This window comes from Neofelis nebulosa, chromosome 5 (assembly GCF_028018385.1).
Source record: "Neofelis nebulosa isolate mNeoNeb1 chromosome 5, mNeoNeb1.pri, whole genome shotgun sequence".
In the NCBI taxonomy this organism is placed as follows: Eukaryota; Metazoa; Chordata; class Mammalia; order Carnivora; family Felidae; genus Neofelis; species Neofelis nebulosa.
The window spans coordinates 21,167,870-21,182,976 of NC_080786.1; the positions used below are offsets into that span (position 1 = coordinate 21,167,870).

The 15,107-nt window shown below is 36.7% G+C and overlaps 1 long non-coding RNA gene across 3 annotated transcripts in view; it reads right to left on the bottom strand.

Annotated features, from left to right (window-relative positions):
* LOC131511758 (uncharacterized) overlaps positions 1-15,107 on the bottom strand; it is a 197,393-nt gene that overhangs the window by 146,200 nt on the left and 36,086 nt on the right. For 2 of the 3 annotated variants that reach the window (XR_009261715.1, XR_009261716.1), the window contains exons 6-7: positions 14,754-14,882; positions 14,097-14,161 (exon numbers count right to left, since the gene is read on the bottom strand). The exons of the other annotated variant lie outside the window; for it this stretch is intronic. This is a non-coding gene — a long non-coding RNA (uncharacterized LOC131511758). Of the gene's footprint in view, positions 1-14,096; positions 14,162-14,753; positions 14,883-15,107 lie in introns of those variants that run through there. 3 annotated transcript variants of the gene reach the window in all.

Genomic DNA, 15,107 nt, shown 5'->3' on the forward strand with positions numbered 1-15,107 from the left:
ATTAATAAGCTAAAGTAGAAATAAGTAAAATAGAGACTTTATTTTTTTTATTTATTTTTATTTTCATTTTTTTAAATAGAGACTTTAAAAAACAATAGATTGGGACGCCTGGGTGGCTCAGTTGGTTTAGCATCCAACTTTGGCTCATGTCATGATCTCATGGTTTCTGAGTTTGAGTCCCACCTTGGTCTCTGTGCTGACAGCTCAGAGCCTGGATCCTGCTTCAGATTCTGTGTCTCCCTCTCTGCCTCTTCCCCACTTGTGCTCTGTCTCTGTCTCTGTCTCTCTCTCTGTCTCTCTCTCTCTCTCAATAAACATTAAAATTTTTTTTAAAAAAAGAAAAAAGAAAAATATAAATAAAAAACAATAGATCAAATAACCCAAAAGCTGGTTCTTCAAAAATATAAGCAAATGTGATAAACCTTTAGCCAGACTCACCAGTAAAAAAGAGGAAGAATCCAAACAAAATGAGAAATGAAAGAGAAGTAATATATGACAACACAGAAATACAAAGGATTATAATAGAATACTACAAAAAATTATGTGCCAACAAATTTATCAACCTAGAAGAAAAGGATAAATCCCTAGTAATACATAATCTTCCAAAACTGAATTAGGAAGAATTAAAAAATATGAACAAACTTATTACTAGTAATGAAATTGAATTGGTAATCAAATAAGCTATAAACAAATAACATTTTAGGACCAGATGGATTCACAAATGAATTCTACCCAATATTTAAACAAGAGTTAATACCTATTCTCAAAGTATTTCAAAAAAGAGAGAAGGAAGAAAAGTTTCCAATTATATTTTACAAGGCCAGCATTACCCTGATACAAAAATCAGACAAAGACACTAACAAAAAAAAAAAAAAAAAAAAAAAAGCTACTGGGACTACATCAAACCAAAAATCTCTTGCATAACAAAGGAAACTATAAACAAAATTAAAAGGCAATCTGTTGAATGGGAGAAGATATTTGCAAATGATATATCTGACAAGTGGTCAACATTCAAAATATACAAAGAACGTATCCAATTTAACACCAAATAAATCTGATTTAAAATTGGGAAAATGGCCTGAATATATTTTTCCAAAGAAGACCTACAGACAGCCGCAGACACATTCAAGGATGCTTAACATCACTAATCATCAGGGAAATGCCAATCAAAACAGCAATGACATATCACCTTACATCTATCAGAATGATTAGTATCAAAAAGACAAGAAATAACAAGTGCTGGCAAGGATAAGGAGAAAAAAAGAACCCGTATACACTGTTGGTGGAAACGTAATGTAAACTGATGTTGCCAGTGTGGAACACAGTATAGAGGTTTCTAAAAAAAATTATAAATAGAAATACCATATGATCCAGTAATTCCACGACTGGGTATGTACCCCAAAAAACAAAAACACTAATTTGAAAAGATATATGCAACCTCATATTTATTATTAAGGCATTATTCGCAATAGCCAAGATATGGAAGCAACCAAGGTGTTCATAAACAGAGAATGGATAAAGAATTGGTGTGTATGTATGTACATATATATAAAACGGAATACTGCTCATCCATGTAAAAGAATGAGATCTTGCCATCTGCAACAACATGGATGGACCTAGAGGGTATTATACTAAGTGAAGTAAGTCAAACAGAGAAAGACAGATACCCTGTTATTTCATTTATATATGGAATCTAAAAAATAAAACAAATGAATAAACAAAGAGCAGAAACAGACCCATCATACAGAAAACAAACTGGTGGTTACTAGAGAGGAAAGTGTTAGAATGATGGGCAAAATGGGTTAGGGGAGTGGGAGGTACTATCTTCCAGTTATGGAATGAATAAGTCATGGGAATGGAAAGTACTCCATAAGGAATACAGTCAATGATATTGTAATAGTGTTGTATGGTAACAGATGGTTGCTACATTGTGGTTAAGCATAGCATAACATATAAACTTGTCAAATCACTATATTATACACCTGAAACTAATATAACATTGTGTCAACTATATTTCAATTGAAGAAAAAAAGCAAGTGCAAAATATATTCAAGAGCATACCCTTTTCTTCTTGATTAATGTGATCTATTATTATATCACTACTACAGAACTATTGCAAAATGTTGCAGTTTGTTCTTGATTTTCCACACAATCACAGACAAATTTTAGTTCACAAAAAGTAATAAAGACCTGATGAATAAATAAACCAACCTTGAATATGCAATTGTATATTACTATTAAAAAGTCCATTCTAATCTACAGATTAATCTAGCAGCATAAATATATGAAGATTTTAGGCATGCCAAGGAAATAGGGTGGCTGTAATCACTACATGAAATCTTTTTGAATAAAGAAAACATTTGCTATTTATTCTGTAAGCTGCACAGTCCAATAGGAGAGCCACTAGGCAATGGCTAGTGAGCAGTTGAAATGTGGCTAGTCTGAAGTGAATGCATTGCAAATGTAAAATATATACCACATTTCAAAGACTTAGTACAGGAAAAAAATGTAAAATATCTAATATTCTATGTTAAAACAATAAATCATTAAATGTATTAGGCTAAATAAAATGTATTATTAATATTTAATCTATTTTAGTTTTTTTTAATATAGCTACTGGAAAATTTAAAATTACACACATTGGTTATATTTATGGGTCACATTATGTTTCTACTGGACATTTCTTCTCTAAGATAATAAAATAAGGATAATATTTTAAATATTTTCTTTTATCCTATGTCCCTTTTAAAAGCTTGCTTAAGGGGCGCCTGGGTGGCTCAGGTGGTTGAGAGTCGAATGCAATGAGAAAATGTAGGATATATTTTTAAGGATGTATATTCCTAACTCCCCTTTTTAAAGCAGGTAATTCCTAACAATAATGAAACAAATTTCCACATGTCAGAGATAATGTGTTCATATGAGCACTTAAATTCTAACTATAGCCTTCAGCTTCAGACTTAGAAAAAAATTAATTTTGTTGTAGTTTAACTTATTGGTCACTGACATTAAAAAAAAAAAAAAAAACTTCCCTCCAAAATATTGTTCACTCCTAGTTTCTGTACCTGGGCAGAGACCACACTGTCAAAATATTTACTGCCATGCAGAATCCAAAAGAAAATTCTCAATTGTCCAAATCATTAATTCCCAAATTCTAAATAAACCTTAAATCAGTATTGTATACCATTGTGTAGCTTACCTATATTATTGTAATTTTTTATTTGTTGTATGATATTTACTACCTGAATTAAATATTCTTTTTAGAAAACATTGTTTATTTATTTATTTTTGAGAGACAGAGAGAGAGAGAGAGAGAGACATAGAATCTGAAGCAGGCTCCAGCCTCTGAGCTGTCAATGCAGAGACAGACCCAGGGCTCAAACTCACTAAATATGAGATTGTGACCTGAGCCAAAGTCGGACACTTAACACACTGAGCCACCCAGGCACCCCTTAAACATTCTTTATGTAGTTCTTACCTTTGGATAAGCATTGCAAACCCCTATAATCCAAGACTAAAGATGCAATTAAAAATACTTATTATACCCCTATAATCTAAGACTAAAAATGCAATTAAAAATATTTATTATACTTTCCATTGTTCTATAGGTAGATTTCTATTTTACACTTTGTGTACATGATTCATCTTGGTTAATTTAACTGTGTACAAAGTGTGAGATTTAGATCTTGCATCAGTGGATTAAGCCCCACTTGGTCATAGTGTATAATTATTTTAATATATTTCTGAATTCTATATCCTAACTTTTTAAAAGGATTTTGCATCTTTGTTTTTGCTTGTTTGTTTTTTAATAGGCTCCAAGTCCAGTGTGGAGACTAACAAGGGGTTTGAACCCATGTCCCTAAGATGAAGACTCAGAGCTTAATTGACTGAGCCACGCAGGCACCCCTGACTCTTTGTTTTTGAGGTGTTTTAGTTTTCCATTTTGTGTTGTCTTTGTCTGGTTTTGGAATAATGGTAATACTAATTTAATACTATGCATAGAGAAATGTTCCCTCCATTTCTATTTTCCAAAAAAATTTTGTTTAGAGTTGATACTAATTCTTTTTTAAATATATAGTTTATTTACTTATTTTAAGAGAGAGAGAGAACAAGTGGGGAAAGGGGAGAGAAAGAAAGAGAGAGAAAGAAAATCCCAAGCAGGCTCCACGCTGTCAGTATGGAGCCTGACATGGGACTCATGGAGCCTGCTTGGGACTTGATCCCACAAATTGTGAGTCATGACCTGAGCCAAGATCAAGAGTTGTACACTTAACTGACTGAGCCACCCAGGCGCCCCTAGAATTGATGCTAATTCTTTAAAAGGTTGGTAGAATTCTCCGGTGAGACCATCTGGGCTTGGAGATTTTTCTTTTGGAATTTTTAAATGATGAATTCAATTTCGTTAATAGTTATAGGCCTATTCAGGTTATCTATTTCATACTGGGTGTGTTTGCTAGGGGTATTTTTCAAGGAAGTGATCCATTTTGTCTCAGTTATTAACTCCGCCAATGTAGAGTTGTCTGTAGTATTCCATCATCATCACCATCTTCAACATCATCATCATTTGATGTCCATAGTGTCTCCAGTTATATCTTATTTTTAGTATTGATAATGCATTTCTTTTTTTTTTTGGTCATTATTACTAGAAGTTTGCAATTTTATTTCTGTTTTAAAAGAACCAACTAGTTGTATCATTTTCTCTAGTGTTTTGCTAGAAAAAAAATCCACTTATTTCTACTTTATTATTTCCTTATTTCTGCTTGTTTTGAGTTCATTTTGATTTTTTTTTGCTACGTTTTTGAAGTGGGAGCTTAGATTTTGGGTTTGAGACTTTCCCCTTATATAATGTATATATTTAGTACTATAAATTTTCCTCTTAGCACTGGTTTGCTACATCCCACAGATTTTGATAGGTTTTGTTTTCATTTGTATCAAGTTCAATGTAACTTAACATTTTTTTTCTTGGGTCTTGCTCTTTGGCCATGTGTCATTTGGAAGTTTCTTGGGGCATCTGGGTGGCTAACTGGGTTAAGCATCCAACTCTTGATTCTGGCTCAAGTCATGATCTCAAGGTCTGTGGGATTGAGCCCCACATCCCTGCTTGGGATTCTCTCTCTACCTCTCTCTCAATAAATATTTTTTAAAAGAAGTGTGTTTCTTAGTTTCCTAGTGTTGAGAAATTCTGTTATATTTCTGTTATTGTTTCTATCTTAATTCTATTTTTCTCTAAAAACATATTGTAAATTATTTCAATTTAAAAATTTTAAGGATTGTTTTATGGACAAGGATATGGTCTTAGTATACATTTTCCATGGGAACTTTAAAAGAATGCATATTCTGCTCTTTTTAGGTAGAGTTTTCTTTAACTGCCCATTCGATTCTGTTGATCGATGATATTGTTGAATCATATATACTTTCTGATTTTTTTCTCTTGTTGTTCTATCGATTGTTTAGATAGGGCACTGAAGTCTCTATAATTGTTAATTATTCTCCTTTTAACTCTCAGTTCTTATTTCACATACTTGGTAGCTCTTTTGTACATGTACAGTCTTGGTAGATTAACCCTTTGCCATGGATAATTCATTCTCTGTCTCTGGTACTGTTCTTTGCTCTGAAATTCACCTTATCTAATATTACTATAGTTACTGCTGCTTTCTATTAATTTTTGCATTACATACCTTTTTTTATCCTTTTACATTTTACCTGCCTACATCAATGTAAGTTTCTTGTACCACATTTTTAACCCACTCTACCACTGTTATAATTTGTATATTTAGATCTTTTATATTTAATGTAAGTATTCACACGTTAGGTCTTCATTCTATCAATGTTTCTGTTTGTTCTTTTGTTTTTCCATTTTCATGTTTTCTACAGATTATTTGTAATCATGTTTAGAATAAAATTTTCTTAATTTTTTAAAATGTTTATTTTTGAGAGAGAGAGAGAGACAGAGACAAAGACAGATTGCAAGCATGGGAGGTGCAGAGAGAGAGGGAGGCACAGAATCTGAAGCAGGCTTCAGGTTCCAAGCTGCCAACACAGAGGCTGTCGTGGGGCTCAAACCCATGAATTGTGAGATCATGACCTGAGAGCTGAAGTTGGATGCTTAACTGAACTAACCAGGAGGCCCGTGAATAACATTTTGATTTGTCTATATACTTTTTGTTGTTGTTGTTGTTGTTGTTGTTGTTGTTGTTGTTGTTTAAACATAATTTATTGTCAAATTAGTTTCCATACAACACCCAGTGCTCATCCCAGCAGGTACCCTCCTCAATACCCATCACCCACCCTCCCCTCCTTCCCACCCCCCATCAACCCTCAGTTATTATCAGGATTTAAGAGTCTCTATGGTTGGCCTCCTTCCCTCTCTGTAACTCCCCCCCACCCCTTATCCTCTCCCATGGTCTTCTGTTGATTTCTCAGGATCCACATATAAGTGAAAACATATGGTATCTGTCTTTCTCTGTCTGACTTATTTCACCTAGCATAACACTCTCCAGTTCCATCCATGTTGCTACAAATGGCCAGATTTCATTCTTTCTCGTCATGTAGTATTCCATTGTGTATATAAACCACAATTTCTTTATCCATTCATCAGTTGATGGACATTTAGGCTCTTTCCATAATTTGGCTATTGTTGAGAGTGCTGCTATAAACATTGGGGTACAAGTGCCCCTATGAATCAGCACTCCTATATCCCTTGGGTAAATTCCTAGCAGTGCTATTGCTGGGTCATAGGGTAGATCTATTTTTAATTTTTTGAGGAACCTCCACACTGTTTTCCAGAGTGGCTGCACCAGTTTGCATTCCCACCAACAGTGCAAGAGGGTTCCCGTTTCTCCACATCCTCTCCAGCATCTATAGTCCCCTGATTTGTTCATTTTAGCCACTCTTACTGGCATCAGGTGATATCTGAGTATGGTTTTGATTTGTATTTCCCTGATGAGGAGCGACATTGAGCATCTTTTCATGTGCCTGTTGGCCATCTGAATGTCTTCTTTAGAGAAGTGTCTATTCATGTTTTCTGCCCATTTCTTCACTGGATTATTTATTTTTCGGGTGTAGAGTTTGGTGAGTTCTTTATAGATTTTGGACATGAGCCCTTTGTCCGATATGTCATTTGCAAATATCTTTTCCCATTCCGTTGGTTGACTTTTAGTTTTGTTGATTGTTTCCTTTGCAGTGCAGAAGCTTTTTATCTTCATGAGGTCCCAATACTTCATTTTGCTTTTAATTCCCTTGCCTTTGGAGATGTGTCCAAGTAAGAAATTGCTGCCGCTGAGGTCAGAGGGGTTTTTTCCTGCTTTCTCCTCTAGGGTTTTGATGGTTTCCTGGCTCACATTCAGGTCCTTTATCCATTTTGAGTTTATCTTTGTGAATGCTGTAAGAAAGTGATCTAATTTCATTCTTCTGCATGTTGCTGTCCAGTTCTCCCAGCACCATTTGTTAAAGAGACTGTCTTTTTTCCATTGGACATTCTTTCCAGCTTTGTCAATAATTAGTTGGTCATACATTTGAGGGTCCAATTCTGGAGTCTCTATTCTATTCCATTGGTCTATGTGTCTGTTTTTGTGCCAATACCATGCTGTCTTGATGATTACAGTTTTGTAGTAGAGGCTAAAGTCTGGGATTGTGATGCCTCCTGCTTTGGTCTTCTTCTTCAATATTACTTTGGCTATTTAGGGTCTTTTGTGGTTCCATACAAATTTTAGGATTGCTTGTTCTAGCCTCGAGAAGAATGCTGGTGCAATTTTGATTGGGATTGCATTGAATGTGTAGATAGCTTTGGGTAGTATTGACATTTTAACACTGTTCTTCCAATCCATGGGCATGGAATGTTTTTCCATTTCTTTATATCTTCTTCAATTTCCTTCATAAGCTTTCTGTAGTTTTCAGCATACAGATCTTGTACATCTTTGGTTAGGTTTATTCCTAGGTATTTTATGATTCTTGGTGCAATTATGAATGGGATCAGTTTGTTTATTTGTCTTTCTGTTGCTTCATTATCAGTGTATAAGAATGCAACTGATTTCTGTACATTGATTTTGTATCCTGCGACTTTGCTGAATTCATGTATCAGTCTAGCAGACTTTTGGTGGAATCTGTCGAGTTTTCCATGTATAGTATCATGTCATCTGCAAAAAGTGAAAGCTGGACTTCATCTTTGCCAATTTTGATGCCTTTGATTTCCTTTTGTTGTCTGATTGCTGATGCCAGCACTTCCAACACTATGTTAAACAACAGCAGTGAGAGTGGACATCCCTGTTTTGATCGTGATCTCAGGGGGAAAGCTCAGTTTTTGAGCTTGATGGTCAAGCATTTTTGAGGATGATATTAGCTGTGGGCTTTACATAAATGGCTTTTATGATGTTAAGTATGTTCCTTCTATCCCAACTTTCTTGAGGGTTTTTATGAAGAAAAGATGTTGAATTTTGTCAAATGCTTTTTCTGCATTGATTGACAGGATCATATGGTTCTTTCCTTTTATTTTACTAATGTGATGTATCACATTGATTGATTTGTGAATATTGAACCAGCCCTGCAGCCCAGGAATGAATCCCACTTGATCATGGTGTATGATTCTTTTTATATGCTGTTGAATTCGATTTGCTAGTACCTTGTTGAGAATTTTTGCATCCATATTCATCAGGGATATTGGCCTGTAGTTCTTTTCTTTTTTTGCTGGGTCTCTGTCTGGTTTGGGAGTCAAAGTAATGCTGGTTACATAGAATGAGTCTGGAAGTTTTCCTTCCCTTTCTATTTTTTGGAACAGCTTGAGAAGGATAGGTATATTATCTCTGCTTTAAATTCTGGGGAGTCTGGTAGAATTCCCCAGGGAATCTATCTGGTCCTGGACTCTTATTTGTTGGGAGATTTTTGATAACTGATTCAATTTCTTTGCTGGTTATGGGTCTGTTCAACTTTTCTATTTCTTCCTGTTTGAGTTTTGGAAGTGTGTGGGTGCTTAGGAATTCGTGCATTTCTTCCAGGTTGTCCAGTTTGTTGGCATATAATTTTTCATAGTATTCCCTGATAATTGCTTGTATTTCTGAGGGATTGGTTGTAATAACTCCATTTTCATTCATAATGTTATCTATCTGGATCCTCTCCCTTTTCTTTTTGAGAAGCCTGGCTAGAGGTTTATCAATTTTGTTTATTTTTTTCAAAAAACCAACTCTTGGTTTCATTGATCTGCTCTACAGTTTTTTAAGATTATATTGTTTATTTCTGCTCTGATCTTTATTATCTCTCTTCTTCTGCTGGGTTTGGGGTGTCTTTGCTGTTCTGCTTCTATTTCCTTTAGGTTTGCTGTTAGATTTTGTATTTGGGATTTTTCTTGTTTCTTGAGATAGGCCTGGATTGCAATGTATTTTTCTCTCAGGACTGCCTTCGCTGCGTCTCAAAGCGTTTGGATTGTTGTATTTTCATTTTCGTTTATCTCCATATATTGTTTAATTTCTTCTCTAATTGCCTGGTTGACCCATTCATTCTTTAGTAGGGTGTTCTTTAACCTCCATGCTTTTGGAGGTTTTCCAGACTTTTTCCTGTGGTTGATTTCAAGCTTCATAGCATTGTGATCCGAGAGTATGCATGGCATGATCTCAATTCTTTTATACTTAGGAAGGCCTGTTTTGTGACCCCGTAAATGATCTATCTTGGAGAATGTTCCATATACACTCGAGAGAAAGTATATTCTGTTGCTCTGGGATGCAGAGTTCTAAATATATCTGTCAAGTCCATCTGATCCAATGTATCATTCAGGGACCTTGTTTCTTTATTGATCCTGTGTCTAGATGATCTATCCATTGTTGTAAGTGGAGTGTTAAAGTCCCCTGCAATTACCACATTCTTATCAATAAGGTTGCTTATGTTTGTGAGTAATTATTTTATAAATTTGGGGCTCCTGTATTCTGCACATAGACATTTATAATGGTTAGCTCTTCCTGATGGATAGTCCCTGTAATTATTATATAATGCCTTTCTTCATCTCTTGTTACAGCCTTTAATTTAAAGTCTAGTTTGTCTGACATAAGTATGGCTACTCCAGCTTTCTTTTGATTTCCATTAGCATGATAGATAGTTCTCCATCCTGTCACTTTAAATCTGAAGGTGTCCTCAGGTCTAATATTAGTCTCTTGTAGACAGCAAATAGATGGGTCTTGCTTTTTTTATCCATTCTGATACCCTATGTCTTTTGGTTGGAGCATTTAGTACATTTACATTCAGTGTTATTATTGAAAGATACGTGTTTAGAGTCATTGTGATGTCTGTAGGTTTTATGCTTGTAGTGATGTCTCTGGTACTTTGTGGTCCTTGCAACATTTCACTCACAGAATCCCCCTTAGGATCTCCTGTAGGGCTGGTTTAGTGGTGATGAATTCCTTCAGTTTTTGTTTGTTTGGGAAGACCTTTATCTCTCCTTCTATTCTGACTGGCTGGGTAAAGGATTCTCGACTGCATATTTTTTCTGTTCATCACATTGAAGATTTCCTGCCATTGCTTTCTGGCCTGCCAAGTTTCAGTAGCTAGGTCTGCCACTAGTCTTATGGGTCTCCCTTTGTAGGTTAGACCTATTTATCCCTAGATGCTTTCAGAATTTTCTCTTTAGCCTTGTATTTTGCCAGTTTCACTATGATATGTCGTTCAGAAGATCGATTCAAGTTATGTCTGAAGGGAGTTCTCTGTGCCTCTTGGATTTCAATGCCTTTTTCCTTCCCCAGATCAGGGAAGTTCTCAGCTATGATTTGTTCAAGTACACCTTCAGCCCCTTTCTCTTCTTCTTCTGAAATTCCTATGATATGGATATTGTTCTGTTTGATTGCATCACTTAGTTCTCTAATTCTCCCCTCATACTCCTGGACTTTTTTATCTCTCTTTTCCTCAGCTTCCTCTTTTTCTATAATTTTATCTTCTAATTCACCTATTCTCTCCTTTGTCTCTTCAATCCGAGCTGTGGTTGCCTCCATTCTATTTTGCACCTCATTTATAGAATTTTTTCTCTCCTCCTGTTTCTTAGTCCCTTGATCTCTGTAGCAATAGATTCTCTCCTGTCCTCTATACTTTTTTTCAAGCCCAGTAATTAATTTTATGACTATTATTCTATATTCTTATTCCATTATGTTGCTTAAATCATTTTTAATGAATTCGTTACCTGTCGCTACTTCCTGGAGTTTCTTTTGAGGAGAATTCTTCCGTTTCGTCATTTTGGATAGTCCCTGGGGTGGCTCCCAACTGCAGGGCACTTCCCCTGTACTATCCGAGTAACTTGTGTTGGTGGGCGGGGCCACAGCCAGACCCATGTCTGCCCCCAGCCCACTGCTGGGGCCACAGTCAGACTGGTTTGTACCTTATCTTCCCCTCTCTCAGGGGCAGGACTCACTGTAGTGGTATGGCCCCTGTCTGGACTATTTGCACACTGCCATGCTTGTGGTGCTGCTTGGATGGGATCTGGTGTATTAGCCGGGGTGGATCCCTAAGGTGCACAGAGGTGGGAGGGGCAGGCTCAGCTGGTTTTGCCATCAGTGGTCTCCTGCGGGAGGGGCCCTGCAGCACTGGGAGGGAGGCCAACCAGTGGGAGGGATGGATCTACAGGAGCACAGCGTTGGGCATTTGCCTGGTGCAAGCAAGTTCCCTGATGGGAACTGGTTCCCTTTGGGATTTCAGCTGGGGGATGGTGAGGGAGATGGCACTGGTGAGCGCCTTTGTTCCCTGCCGAGCTGACTTCTGTCTTCCAGGGCTGAACAACTCTCCCTCCCGGTGTCCTCTCGCCCTCCCAGCTCTCCGAGAGCAGAGCTGTTCACTTTTAACACTCCAGGTGTTAAGTCCGTTGGCTGTCAGAACTCACCGCGTCTGGCCCCTCTGCTTTTGCAAGCCAGACTCGGGGGCTCTGCCTTGCCAGGTGGGCTGGCTGCCCCTCCACCGCCCTGGCTCCCTCCCGCCAGTCCACTTAGCACACACCCCCTCTCCGCCCTTCCTACCCTCTTCCATGGACCTCTCCTCTAAGCTTGGCTCTGGAGAGTCTGTTCTGCTAGTCTTCTGGAAGCATTCTGGGTTATTTAGGCAGGTGTGGGTGGCATCTAAGTGAGCAGCAGGATGAGGTGAGCCCAGCGTCTTCCTACGCCATCATCTTCTGAGAAGTGTCTATATACTTTTTGAAAGTATCTCTTTCAAGTAAAGTTTTTTAGTGGTTGTTCTCGGCATCACATTATAGATACATAATTTATTACAGTCTATGGGTATTGTCATTCCACCATCTGTATGAAGTATAGAAACTTTACCTCCCTTTATGTTCTCTTACCTTCCCTATTTACAATATACTTTCCTTAAATATTTCTTCCATATACATTTAGAATCACTACGTGCAAGGATACTTTTATTATTTTTTACTTTAAAGGAGAACATCATTAGAAAATGGGAGAAAGAAAAACTGTTGCATTACCAACATTTTTGCTTAGTGTATACTTTATTCTTTTTTATGTTCCAAGCAAGTTTCCTTATTTTTTTTTAACTCTGTTTAGGAAATTCTTCTAGCCATTCTTCACTTGTTCTTGGCCAAAAGGCCAAGAAGCAATCTTCTAGCCATTCTTTTAAGGTAGACCTGCCAACAATAAATTCTCTTCGTTTTCCTTTGTCTGAAATGTTATGATTTCCTTTTCATTATTGAAGAGTAATTTCTCTGGATATGGGATTGTATTAATAGTTTCCTTATTCAAGTACTTGAAAAATCTTGTGCTGCTTCCTTCTGGCCTTCATGATTTCTGACAAAATGCTACTCTTATTCAAATAATTTTTTGCATCTAGGTAAGGTGTTTTTTATCTTGCTGCTTTCAAGAATTTTTTGTTTTTAGTTCTCCTAAGTTTGACTATGATTTATTTGTGTGTGGAATTCTTTGGGTTGATACTGTTTGGAGTTTACTAAGATTCCTGAATCTGTAGATTCATATCTTTACCAAACTTAGGAAGTCATCATTTATTTCTCCAAGTACTTTTTCCTCTTTCTCTTCTACTTGCTAAACTTTAATGACATGAATGTTAGACTTTTGTTATAGCCTCACAGTGCCCTGATTGTTCATTTTTGGTTTTTACCTTATTTTGTCTTTGTTGTTCAGGTTGGTTTTTTTGTGTTGTTATAATTCTTCTTTCTTTCTGTTCCTCCATTTAGTCATCCATTGATATTTTTATCTTGGTTCTTGTATTTTTCAGTTTTAAAATTTCCATTTGGTTCTTCTTTATATTTTCCCTTTCTTTGCTGAAGCTTTCTATTTATTTGTTGCAAGTGTTTGAAAATTATCAACTAAGAATTTTTACGATGACTACATTAAAATTTTGGCACTAATTTTAACATTTCTGTTATCTTGAAACTGGCATCTATTACCTGTCATTTTCTCAATCAGTTTGAGATATTCTTAGTTCTTGGTATGATGAGGTATTTTTTGTTTATTAAAAGCTGGACATTTTGAATGTTAAGCTTCAATTTTAGCCTGTTTCTTCTGACACAGTATAGAAGGGGTTGGAAGGAATGTGCCACCTTGTCATTGCCAGATGAGAATTCATGTTAAGTTTCCCAACTCAACTTCCATCCACACTCAGGTAGACAAAAGGTTTAGTCATTACTGAATGGGTGTTCATGTCTCCTACTAAGTCTCCATTAACACTTTTCTGGTTGGGAAAAGTAGGAGCGTCTTGTTATTCTTCCCTATGAGGCCTCTTCTGACATCATGGAAAAAAACTGGTTATCACTGGTGGTGAATATCCTGATTCTCCATTAGACCTCTAAAGACACCACCCAAGCTGGGGCTGTAAGTTGTGCTTTACTATTGCCAGATATATTTGGAAATCCAAGTTTTTCTACATGGTCTTTAACTCCACAAGGGGAGGTTATCACCTAGTGGTGATGAAATTCTTGGCTTTTTAGTTTTGCCTCTCTGAAATCATTTTGGCAAAGGTGGAAGTGTAGACTACCACTCAGTCTTATCTTAAGTGGTTGGGGGTGAGGGTCACAATCTTTTTCTGTGGTATTTGGATTAGGTAGAGAGGTATTGTCTAAAGTTTCTGTCTTCCCACATTGTCCTTTTTCTGGTTCTTTGGATAGTAAAATCCAACTTTTATTGGGGATATTTTATTCATTGGCTTTTCTGGGTTGTTATCTTCTTTAGTTCCAAGTCTGGAATATATTAAGCAAAAAGTAAACTCAGAAAACACAATATCTTATCCATCTTTGTGCCTTAAGACCCCTAACCAATCCACTTTCTTCTACCTTAGTTTCTCATATATATAATATCTAAGATCTTTAGTTGTACCTAGTGGGAGGAATAGAGAAAAGTATATTTATTGCATCTTTTCAAATTTTGTTACTCTTCCCCATGCAGCCCAGCAAGGAGAGAAGTACCTTGAAGTTATATGTCTTGGCCTCGACTCTGCTGATGGTCAAGTGTAGGTGCTTCCACATGAAGACTCAAGGGCAGATGTGAAATTTAAGGCATCTCCAGTTTCTTCCTAGCTTCTATCTTACGCACTTTGCCACCTTCTAAAATGAGATGCTCAAGACACTTGATTAGAGGGGCACAGAGAAATACAGGTATATAAGGTCTGTTTCTTGACAACATGCATCAGTTGGAGGGAGTTATTTAGTTTTTTCCTCCTGCAGGACTTCTAATTATCATGAGGAACCACAAATTGCCATGAATCATTTGAGATACAAGGTCAGCCAGCCCATCCACCTGCACTGTGGGAGGCCTGATTTTATTAGTACTAACCATGCTTGATAGATGGATGTCAAGGCTGTCTTGAATTCCTTTCACAGAAGAATCTGTGTAACATTACTTAGCACGTTACTCATTTATTCTGGCTGAGTTGTCACTGGATTTGACTTTCAGTGAAGCCAGCTAATAGAGACAATAGTAAAAAAAGTAAAAACCAAAACCCAAGCAACAACAACAAAACCCCCAAAAAACAAACAAGAAGGCGGCGTAGAGTCTGTCATTCAAAGGGGACTTGAGGGGAAAAAATAGTCCCCTATTTATTTTCCTAAAGGTGGGAAAGGAATGAATAGAACATACTAGGTCACACTCATTCTACACTTCAGTAACCTCATTCATTAGCATTCTCTA